The 10,945-nt window shown below is 51.9% G+C and overlaps 1 pseudogene; it reads left to right on the forward strand.

Annotated features, from left to right (window-relative positions):
• Nucleotides 1-10,172: 10,172 nt before the first annotated feature.
• Nucleotides 10,173-10,290, forward strand: LOC118601185 (annotated as a pseudogene).
• Nucleotides 10,291-10,945: the final 655 nt, after the last annotated feature.

The raw sequence follows: 10,945 nt of genomic DNA on the forward strand, positions 1-10,945 counted from the left end.
TGTGGCTCATTGTTCTTTAATCTGCTGCACTCTGCATTGACTATCACGGAAATTTCCCACTTACTATGTCAATAACATCTGGCAAAATTGCCACCTATTAAGAGTAAGTGTTCTTTTTTCTCCGTGAGAAGTGTGGTGGTGTATTATATTGGTTTCCCTTGAGAGGCTGAGGAGACAATTTTAAAGCAGACAAATGCATTAAAGAAATAACCTGAACTCTAAGAAAAGGTTATGGAAAGTCAGAAACTTTTTTCCCCCTTTTACTTGTTCTGGGTTTGCTTGTTTATGTATGGGGGGGGGCGGGGTGAAGGCAGCTGCCGCGTGACTGGGTTTTTGCGGCACGGACGTCCCTCTGTCTCCTCTGTCCTGTCTCCTCTAAGGGGAATTTCCCCACCCAGCTTCTGCGCCGAATCCAGGTCCCTCTGTGCTATGCCCTTTGCAGGACAGGCCAGACCTGCTCCCCTGAGCCTGGGGCGGCTCCACCGCCCATTTGCTGTGTGGCCTTGGCAGCAAGTCACGGAGCTTCGGGAACCTCAGCCTCTTGCTCCGGGCAGTGGAGACCATCATGGCTGCCTTGCGGTGAGTGTTGACCCGAAGATCGGTGGTGTTTGTCAGGGTCCTGGACACTGAAGGCCGGCAGGCCGGTCATCACCTGGTACTGTTTCGGTTGCTTAGCACCGTTCGAAACTCAGCGCACGATTACTTCTCTCATGTCCAAGCCATGGGGACCCGCAGACACTTGTGATCTATCGATTCGTATCCCCAAATTGCACATCGAGGTGTTCCAGTGGGGCTGGCGCAGGAAGGGGAGGGCGTCCCGGTCCTCTGCAGGCCTCCAGCTTGTCAGCTTGGCCAGAGCCACCGAGGCGTGGCGGCCTCGTTTTCTGTCAGCCGTTCCCCAGGACACGGGGTGCAGAGTGGCCCCAGTAGCCCCGCCAGGGTGACGGTCCCTGCAGCCGTCGCTTGCCTGGCGTTTTCTGTGCCCAGGGAGTGGCTGGTTCGGCCCGGACGTGCTCTGGGGCGGGGGGTCGGGGGGGTCAGTGCTGACGCAGTCGTGACGGAACTGTGGCCGTGGCCGTGAGGTTGCTGAGACCCTGATACGCCTTCGGCCCCTTTCTCGGTTTATTCACCCGAGGAGTTCTCACCGCGGCCTCATAACACAGGTACTCCCGCTGTCCCCAGTCCACGGCTGAAGGGACGAAGCCTCGGAACAGTCGAGAAACTTGCCCGAGTCCTTGTGCATTCATTTCGGAGTGAAGTTCACTTTCCCCGGTCTGGGGTTCAGGGCTCAAGGGCAGAACCTTGTCTCCTTTTGATCTTGAGTCCTGCGACCCTCCCTGCAGCCTCCATGTCTGGTCAGTTCCCTGGACATCCCTTCACCTGTCAGCTGCCTTCATGCTCGCAATCTGCTCTGCCTAGAATCCCTTTCTGGGCTCTGCTGCCTGCCTCATTCACCCACCCATCCACCCATCCACCTATCCATCCATCCTCCCACCCACCCATCCACCCACCCATCTACCCATCCACCCATCCATCCTTCCATCCATCCATCCATCTGTCCATCCGTCCGTCCGTCCATCCATCCATCCATCCGTCCATACATCCTCCCATCCATCCCTCCGTCCGTCCATCCATCCATCCATCCATCCATCCGTCCGTCCGTCCATCCGTCCGTCCGTCCATCCATCCATCCATCCGTCCATACATCCTCCCATCCATCTATCCGTCCGTCCGTCCATCCGTCCGTCCGTCCATCCATCCATCCATCCATCCATCCGTCCGTCCGTCCGTCCATCCATCCTCCCATCCATCCATCCATCCATCCATCCATCCATCCATCCATCCATCTGTCTGTCCATCCGTCCATCCATCCTCCCATCCATCCATCCATCCTCACATCCATCTGTCCATCCATCCTCCCATCCATCCATCCGTGCAGCCTGCCTTCCTTCCTTCTTTCCTTCCTTCCTTCCTTCCTTCCTTCCTTCCTTCCTTCCTTCCTTCCTTCCTTCCTTCCTCCCTTCATTCCACCCATTCAATTTTCCTCGAGGGTGACGTTGAAGAATAAGGACATGTTTTTTAACCTCTGTGCAGCTCAGTGTCCCCATCTCTACAATTAATTTTTGTGGGGAATTAAATTTAATAATGCAGACAGGACATCAGTTAGGGTTCCTCAGACTTCGCAAATCGTAAATCACGAGGCATTCCCTGAGCCACAGGTGACCACAGGTGACCACAGGTGGGTACTGTTGAGCTCTCATAGGAGGCTTAAGCAGTAGAATCGGTGGCTGATCAATACGAGCGGGGAGAATTCCTGTGACAAACATATGTTTCTCATTTCTGGTTAATAAATTGAGAGCTCTGGCTGCCCCGAGCCCGCACTGTATCGAGAAACCGGTGACTCTGCTCGCACGGAGCATGCGCCATGCGCGTCACCCACCTGCTCCACAGGGAGCATGCGCCGTGCACGTCACCGACCTGCTTCACACTGCGCCTCTTCGCTGCCTGCCGATTCGGCACGTGGGTTCCCAGCACTCGCAGTAGTTACCGAAGTCCCCTACGCAACCTTTTCTTCATACACACTCACGTGTCGAGCACACAGATCTGGAGCCTGGCCGGTGCCAGAAGCCAGGGATGTAGAGACAAATGAGCTTCCCAGGAAGCCCTCCGGGGGAAGCCCAACTGGACCGGCAGCCCAGGGCTGGGCCGGCCCAGAGCCCCTGGTTTAGCTGTCTACATCATCAGGCGCACGGAAACAGCCAGTTTGCTTGTTTGTTTCTCACAGGAGAGTGTGCAGTCCTCGCGGGCGCTGAATCTCATTTCTCTTTGAATTCCTGGCCCTTACACAGGGCCTGGTAGAGAAGTAGCCTCTGCTAGTTTATCTGCTTCCTGCTCTGAAATCCCAGTTCCTGTTCTTGGTTGAAAAAACATCAATATTTAGATGACTGTATTTTCTTCCCAAATGCCCACCATATTTTATGTCCTGGTAATATTTACGGTTTGTCCTCAAAGATAACTAATTGGATTTGCCATCCAGCGCACAGGGAGAGCGTGTGGGGGGACGGTCCTCATCACTCATACCGCAGGTGATAGCTCGCTACCCAAACTTCCGTCGTCGTGATTCAGAGGACACCGCAGTGGTGCGGGAAGGAATAATGTCCCTGCTGTCACCCTGGTCTTCCTTCCGCATTTACCACCTGGACAGAGCCATTTGCATCTGCATCGAACTTGCATTGACATTTTGAGTTTGCGTCCTGCCCGCTGTAGACAGCGAGGCCCCGGAAACCGCAGCCGAGCCGCAGAGGCTGGCCACCCCCATGTTCCCAGGGACGCCTGCTTTGCCGACCTCGTGGCTCCGAGATGACCCGTCTCTCGTGCTCCTTAGGCCAACGGCCCATTCTGCCGGCAATATTTCCTTTAACGTGAGAACAAGGGGCGGGACCACCAGCCTTTTGTGAGATGCAGACATAGAATTGATGAGCTCTCGTCACTCCCGTTTGTCTCTGTATCCACCACCAATTGTCGTCCTCGTTCGTTTTCCTTCCTTGCATCTTTCTAAGCTTCTAAGCTCCTTTTCTCTTTGGGGGAAACGTAACACTTAAAGGGCTGCACCGAAGTACGTCTTTGCTTCTGACTCTTCCGCCCACTCGTCTCTCAGAGGGCAGGGACCGTGCCTGGCTTGCTTGCATTTTCCCGGCAATGTGACCAACAAAAAGAAGGAACGAACGATAGAAATGTGACTTTGGCCATTGATAAGATGCCTGTCTAAGCCAAGCACTGCTGACGTTAACTGTCCACTACTGTTCTCCTCGATCCTCAAAGCTCCACGCAGCTGGCGTTCTTCTCGGTGTCGTTATTACTGCTGCTATCGCTATTGCTAGTTTGCAGTTACGGAAACCGAAGTGTGCAGAGCTTCCGTGACTTTCGCAAGGTCAGTGAGACGGGGGGCCGGGACTCAGCCCCGGCAAAAGCGATCAGGGCTCATTACACAGATGTGGAGAATTCGTGGTCTGCGTGTGTATATGGGGTGCAATTAGCCAAAACTTGAATGCTGTAAAATCAGGATTTGAACTTTTGTCTCTCTGACTCCAAAGCCAGGTCTGTTATGTAACTGCTCACTTGCCATGTGGCCCGTCACAGTGGATGTGGCTTTGGGCTGGGGCTGGCCACACCCAGGCCACTCTAGTGCAGGGGCCTTTGTGATGTGAGCTCCAGAACCAGCATTTATTGGCACCTGTTTCTCAGGTGTTCCATATTATCTTTACCTGCTGACCTTTCCCCCTAAGCCCTTGCTGAGATCTATTGTGGTCCGGGATTCGGTGCTCAGGGTGAGGAGAGGGGCAGGCTGAGTTTTCCTTCAGCCTAGAAATTCCTGCCATTGACGTCCTGCCAGACTCCCATGGGAGGGAATGGAGCAAAAATATCTAAAAAATACATTTTGCATGTGGAGATGGAAGCACCCTTCGGTCACCGACATAAAATTCTCCAAAAGCAACTCTCAGCCAGGTGAAAACAGGGTTCTGTGTCACTCTACGTGGTAAGGATTGTGGTAGGCAGAATGCTAAGATGTTCCCAAGATTGCTGCCCCTGGCGTAGCCACACCTTGCAGAGTCCCCTCCTCTTGAACGGAATGGAACCTGTGACAAGGATGCATGTCACCCCTGTGGTTAGGTTACATGGCAAAGCCAAGGTGTTTTGCAGATATAATTAAGGTTCCCAGTCAGTTGGCTTGGAGTTGGGTCCAAAGGCAGATGATAATCCTGTGTCGGCCTGAGCCGAACGGGTAAACTTTCAAATGCAGAGGTTCTCCTGCTCATCTGTTGCCATCTGTCATAGGAACTGTGGATGAGGGCACGTGACTGGGATCTGAGAGAAGGCCTACTCACGCATTTGGCCGAATTCTACCAATGACCAGTAAGCTCGGGAGAGGATGCTGAACTTGAGATAAGATTGCAGCTTCAGCCTGGTGAAACTCTGAGGAAAAGACCCAGCTGGCTGGTACCCAGACTCCTGACCCATGGAGGCTGTGAGTAATACATTTGTATCATTCTAAGACTCTAAGTTTATGATCATTGGTTACAGATTAATAAAAAAGTAACTTTTATTGTTGACACAATAACACTAGAACAAGTAACCACGAAAACAGGACAGCCCTGTCCCTTTCCTCCAGGACACGCATAGTCTTCTTTTGGTAGTGACAAAAGAGCCACTGGACAAGCAGAAATATGTGAGGTTTCTGGAGCCCAGGCTCAGAATGGACATGCTGTTGCTTCTGCACCAAAGCTAATCTGATGTCCAAGACCAAAATCATTCCACCCCGTGAGAGTCCAAGAAAGCAGGGAAGGATGAACAATTGCAGCCAACAACACAATCTGACACAGCCAAGAAATGGCAGTGGTCACAGACGTATCTATTAGTGGTGATAAACAGGATCGACGTCCACTTAAACACTAAGAATGATGGGACACTGCATTTTGCTAGGACAGGATCCAGTTAACAGCAGTGCAATTCACCCAGGTGACACTTCCCTCCACCTCCTCAATAATCTGATTCTAATTTATAATCGAATGTGGGAGTTGAATTTTAAAGAGCACGACTGCCACGCCATTTTCCCGATTTGCATCTAGAGTTCATCATGCCGACGGTCCACGGAGGGTGCCTCGTTTGGAGTCGGGGCTTCGCCTGCTCTCCAAGTTCGAGGAGGCTGCAGAGCAAGGGCCACCTCTCAACCTCTCTTCTGATGTCCTAGGATGAGGACAGGCATGCTTGGGGCGGCTCACCCAAACGGCATCCTCGTTAAAGCAGGATTGCATTCAAGTGCTGATGGAAACGTTCGCTGAACACATCGCATGTGTCGGGCAGTGTCCTGGGCCCTGGGGACAGTGATGCGAAGAAGGAATCGCTGAGGTCCTTGAGGGATCACCTTCTGAGAAGGAAGCTAGTCTTTGAAAATAGTCAGTTCTGGTACAGCATGGTAGACGCCGAAGGGCTGCGTGCTGGCTCCCGGGACGACTCAGGGAAGGGAGGGAGGGGTTGTCAGGACAGACTTCATGCAGAGAGGCACTTGGTCTTGGTCTTGAAAGACGAGGAGCAGTGTGTCTAGGGAAGGAGGTAAAATCCTCTCAACTAGCAAAGGGAACCATGTCTGTGGATGTTTTGTTTTGGAGACCACAGACCTTAGAGAGTCTGTCGAAAATGACAGGATCTCTCCCAGGACTCAGGATGGTCATAGGTCTATAAACGGGAATGTTCATCTACAATTTCAGAGCGTTTCTGAAGCTGTCAGCAAGAGTATTCTCCTCCGAGATGCACTTCGAGTTTTTATATACGAGAAGAGCCTCGTCTGCATGACGAGCCTGGGCAGACACAGCACCCGGAGGAGACAGTATCCCACTGTCCCCTGATGATTGGCTGGGAGGTGCCCCTACCTGCCAGGATGCTGGTTCAAGTACCAAGTATTCTCAGGGGCCCAGAGCGTGATCCAACATCTCTCGGCCTAGGCATGTCAGCCAGCGAGATGCGAGGGAGGCTGATTCTCTGTCACTTCTCGAAGGACATGAGGTGAATGCTCCAAGCACTAGCTCAGGGGTGTGCACCTACCTGTCAGTCAAAGGTGCCTCCTTTGTATCCTGCGACTACTTTTCTCTTAATTTGTCTTAGGTGCTCTCCCTCTCTGTCTACTGACTGCTCAGTTTCTGCCACACAGGAGAAAAGAGCCTGGGATGAACCCGGGAGAAGGCAGGCGTTTCCCGTGATGGGCCTTGGCAGAGCCCTGACAGCAGGCCCAGCGCCGGCTCCACGGAGGTTAGGACCAGTTTCCTGGAGCACACGGCCAACCGCAGTCAGCTCTGCAATCGTCCTTGCTCTCTTCTGTCAGGTGGCCCAAGTTTGGCCGCGGACTGCTGTTGTTCTCCAAGGCACAGGAGAGATCATCAGCACAAACCATGGCAGTGAAGGATGGTGAAGGCTCGGGGAGGCCACAGTGAAGTAGGCTAAGGGTTATTTTTGAACTTGATGGTCTAAGGCCGCCCTTGCCTTGAGGCCTGTTTGCTTGCTGTCTCCACCCAGAGCTCTCAGCCCTGATCTCCGCTCGCCAGGACCCTCCACTGCCCCTGCTCCCTGACCTCTCCGTCTGGGGTCTGTATTCGCCCCCACCACCCAATGGCTCTACCAAATCTCCTGCCTCCCTCCCCTCTTAACCCTTACGGCAAACCGATGCCATCTTATCTTTATATTTGTTTGCTTGTTTTCTCTCTTTTTCCAAATATACTATCAGCCCATGATGCAGCCTACGGGAGACACTCAATAATTATTTCCTGGGAGACATCCGGCGAATGCTCTGGTTTGCTTTCTGGGGCTCGGAGGCCCCAGACCAGCCTTGCGATTTTGTGATTTAATTTCTCAGTACTCACCTCCCTGCTCGCCCATTATCCTTCTAGTTCTTCCACACCTGCTCACACGCAAATGTGTACGTGCGCATACACACATGCAAACACTCTAGACGCGTGCAAATACACAACACATGCGAACATGCGAACACACTCATGCAAACACGCACTCACTCGCCTGGGGGAGGAGCATTTCCTCGAGGACGGAGTTGGGGCAGGTGCAGGGGTGGGGCTGGGAGGCTGTCCTTCTCGCAGAGTTGACACTTAGAGACAAATGCGAAGTCAACTTCTTCAGTTTCCCTTTAGCTAATGATAACCTAAATCCTCAATATTTTTGCCTGTAAAAGGAGACAGAAATAAGACACGTGTCTATTGCCAAACTTTGTACATTTTCAAGAGTGGCAGAGGTGGGTCGGATGTGTGGTGAACCGTGGTGTTCTAAACTGACTTCCGAGGTTTACAGGAGCTGTGGTGATCCGTTTACCTGTCTTCGCAGGACTCCTAGTAGACACCTAGAAGGTCAAGGCTTGGGTCTTTAACATCTCATTGTGTGTCCTAGAAAGACTTCTGCCTGGTCATTATTGCTTAATTATACCTCCTTGTTCCTTGAGTGACTTTACGAGGCCCAAAGAAGAGCCTTACGGAACACATTGGCGATGGAAGGTCTTGCCCTAGGGATCATCCGGCATCACTCCTGCTGTGACAGTCGCTGTGACAGACAGGAGCACAGGACGTGGGGCAGCAGGAAGAGTCAGTGGGGTCCAAGTCCATTTCAGGCTTGGCACAAACGCTCTGGTATCGTGGTGTTGGATTTCAGGATGGCCCTTTTGAGCACTACTTTTCAGGAGTTTCATCTCATGCCATACCTGTCAAAGCCTTGTCTTTGCACCCGCTGCTTTCCTGGGTGGCAGGACAGTGTCCGGAAGGAGGGCTGAATGGACCAACCACACCTGTGCCTCAGTTTCCCTAGCCGTGAAAGCAGAACAGTGACTCTCACCCCTGCCTTCCTCCTGGGTCCTTCAGATGGTCGAACAATATCATTGGTGTGAAAATGCTTTACACATCATGAAACAGAACATTGCAGGTTAATGCGGATGAAAGTTAATGAACAGTGGTCACTCTCTGCAGTCAATACACACCGTGTGTGGGCACTCAGCCCCCGGTGGGGCACAATGACTTCCTGTTTTGTACCTTACTGGTGCTTTTGCAGAATCCCACAGAGCGCACGCCCAGCTCCCCCTAATTCCATTCCATTGATTGCTAGACCACGCGCTTGGCCATCTGTCACCCATTAGACCCCGTGTTTCCTGAGACAAGGACTGGGCCTCACTCAGCCCTGTGCCCTCAGGGCCCAGTGGAGGACCTGAAACTCACCACGTGCACTGTGACAGATGGAACTGTGCCCCTCCAAATTCATATGTCGAAGTCCTGACCCTAAGTGTCTCAGAATGTGACTGTATTTGGAGATGGGGTCTTTGCAGAGGCGAGTAAGGTAAAATTAGGTCATTAAGGTGGGACTGAATCCAACAGGACCATTGTCCTCGCAGGCAAGGAAACTCTGGGCGCAGACATGCACAGAGGGAAGGGAGACAGGAGAACTTGGGGAAGACAGCCATCCACGAAGCAAGGGGCGAGGCTTCGGAAGGAACCGGCTGTACCCCACACCTTCCCCTTAGACTTACGGCTTCCAGAATTGTGAGAACATAAATGTTTGGGGTCTAACCCACCCGGTCTGCGGTACTCTATGGCGGGCCAACCGGATTAACACCTGCGTGTTTTCGATACAGAAGAACCATCTGCTTGCTTTGGTGTATTTGACGTGGGAGGGGGAAGGGTAGGGCTATGTTTGGAACACCTACTATGTGCTGGGCCCTACGCTGCGTGCTTCACCTCCTCATCTCCTAAGTTCCTTCCTTCCTTTTGCAGAGGAGGAGACTGTGACCGAGAGAGACTAGGTCCCTTCTCCAGGTACCTATGCGTCACTAGGTGGCTCTTTTCTGAGCATCATCCTTCTACAGACAGCTGCCTGCCCGACATCACCACATGGCATTCTCACGGGTGCCCCCAAATCACCGCGTCCGAAAGTGAAGCACTCGTCACCTCTGGTCTCTCCTGCTGCCTTCAATGGAATCTCCCCGCTCCTCCCCACCAGAACGACCCTTGGCCGTCGCCCCCGTCAGGGCCACCAGCCTCACCTGGGCTCCATCTCCTCGCGTGCTCCCTTGCCACCTGCCAGTCCCTGGCTCGTACTGCAGCGATGTTTTCGGAGCACAAATTCGCTCAAGTCCTTTCTTCGATTAAATGAAACCCCTCAAAGGCTTCCCATTCTTCCCGCGGCTCGCTCTCTTCTCGCTCTTCTCCCGCTTCAGCCTCGACCCGCCTCCCTCTTCAGCCCGCTGACGCTGCCGGCCATGCAGGTCCTCGGTCCACCCTCCGAAGGCGCCTTGTGTCTTCACGCGCCGTCTTCTGTTAACTGACGCGTTTCTTCTCCTTGCTCTTCGGGGTAATTCTTCTCTGTCGGTAATCTTGGAATTAGAAAAACTTTTTCAAATCAAGGCTTTAACATCCAGAAGCCTAAAAGTAAAGATTGATGCATTTTACTTTTAATAAGTTTAAAGCACCCATTTTACAATGCGTGATATATCTTGACTACTTTCCTTAATATATAAAGAGCTCCTAGAAATTATCAATATAGAGGAACAATCCAATGGGGAAATAGAGAAAGACCATGAGTAGATAATTCTCAAAAGCAGAACCATAAATAATGATTAAAAGTAGTTTCTTGTCTACGGCCATGCCACCTTGAACAGCCTGATCCCGTCTGATCTCGGAAGCTAAGCAGGGTCGGGCCTGGTTAGTACTTGGATGGGAGACCACGTAGGAAGACCAGGTGCTATAAGCATAAAAAATTAAAAAAATAGGAGATCGTAAGCTGATAAGTTCCTTGCAATCTGTGAGGTCAACCCAGACTTTTTTCACCTAAAAAAAAAAAAACAGTTTCTCAACTATTTCATAGCAATAAAAATGCAAAATGTAAGTGAGAACGGGAAAACGGTCTTTGCGTGCATGATGCGTGTGCCTGGTACAGCCGCTTAGCTGGACGAAGCGGCCGATCGATTCAGATCCATCGCGGCTCACGCTCTGACCTGGCAGTTCCGCTTAGAGAACAACTCAGCTTTCTGATGCTCTGACGCAGTCACACGAACGTGCTCTTCGGAGCTTTGTTTGGGACAGCGATGAACCGACTGGAAACCGCTTAACCTAGATTTACGGATCGAATACACAAAATATAAAACACCCTTACACTACGCTGCTCTGCAGCCGTTAAAAGAAGGAAACACATCTACATATCTGCTGATGAAGAATGATCTCCGAGACACATTATAAGTGAGAAAAGAAAGGTGCGTAACAGCACGCCCGGTTCGTTCCCGTTCCTCACTGGGGAAACTGGGACGAGCGGGGGAAGATCTCGTTGGGTGGCACTGCTTTTTAAGAATACGTGTGCTTTACCTGATTAAAAAAAAATAAGATCAGTACTCATTTTATGATAATACATC

This window comes from Rousettus aegyptiacus, unplaced genomic scaffold (assembly GCF_014176215.1).
Source record: "Rousettus aegyptiacus isolate mRouAeg1 unplaced genomic scaffold, mRouAeg1.p scaffold_m13_p_3, whole genome shotgun sequence".
NCBI lineage: Eukaryota > Metazoa > Chordata > Mammalia > Chiroptera > Pteropodidae > Rousettus > Rousettus aegyptiacus.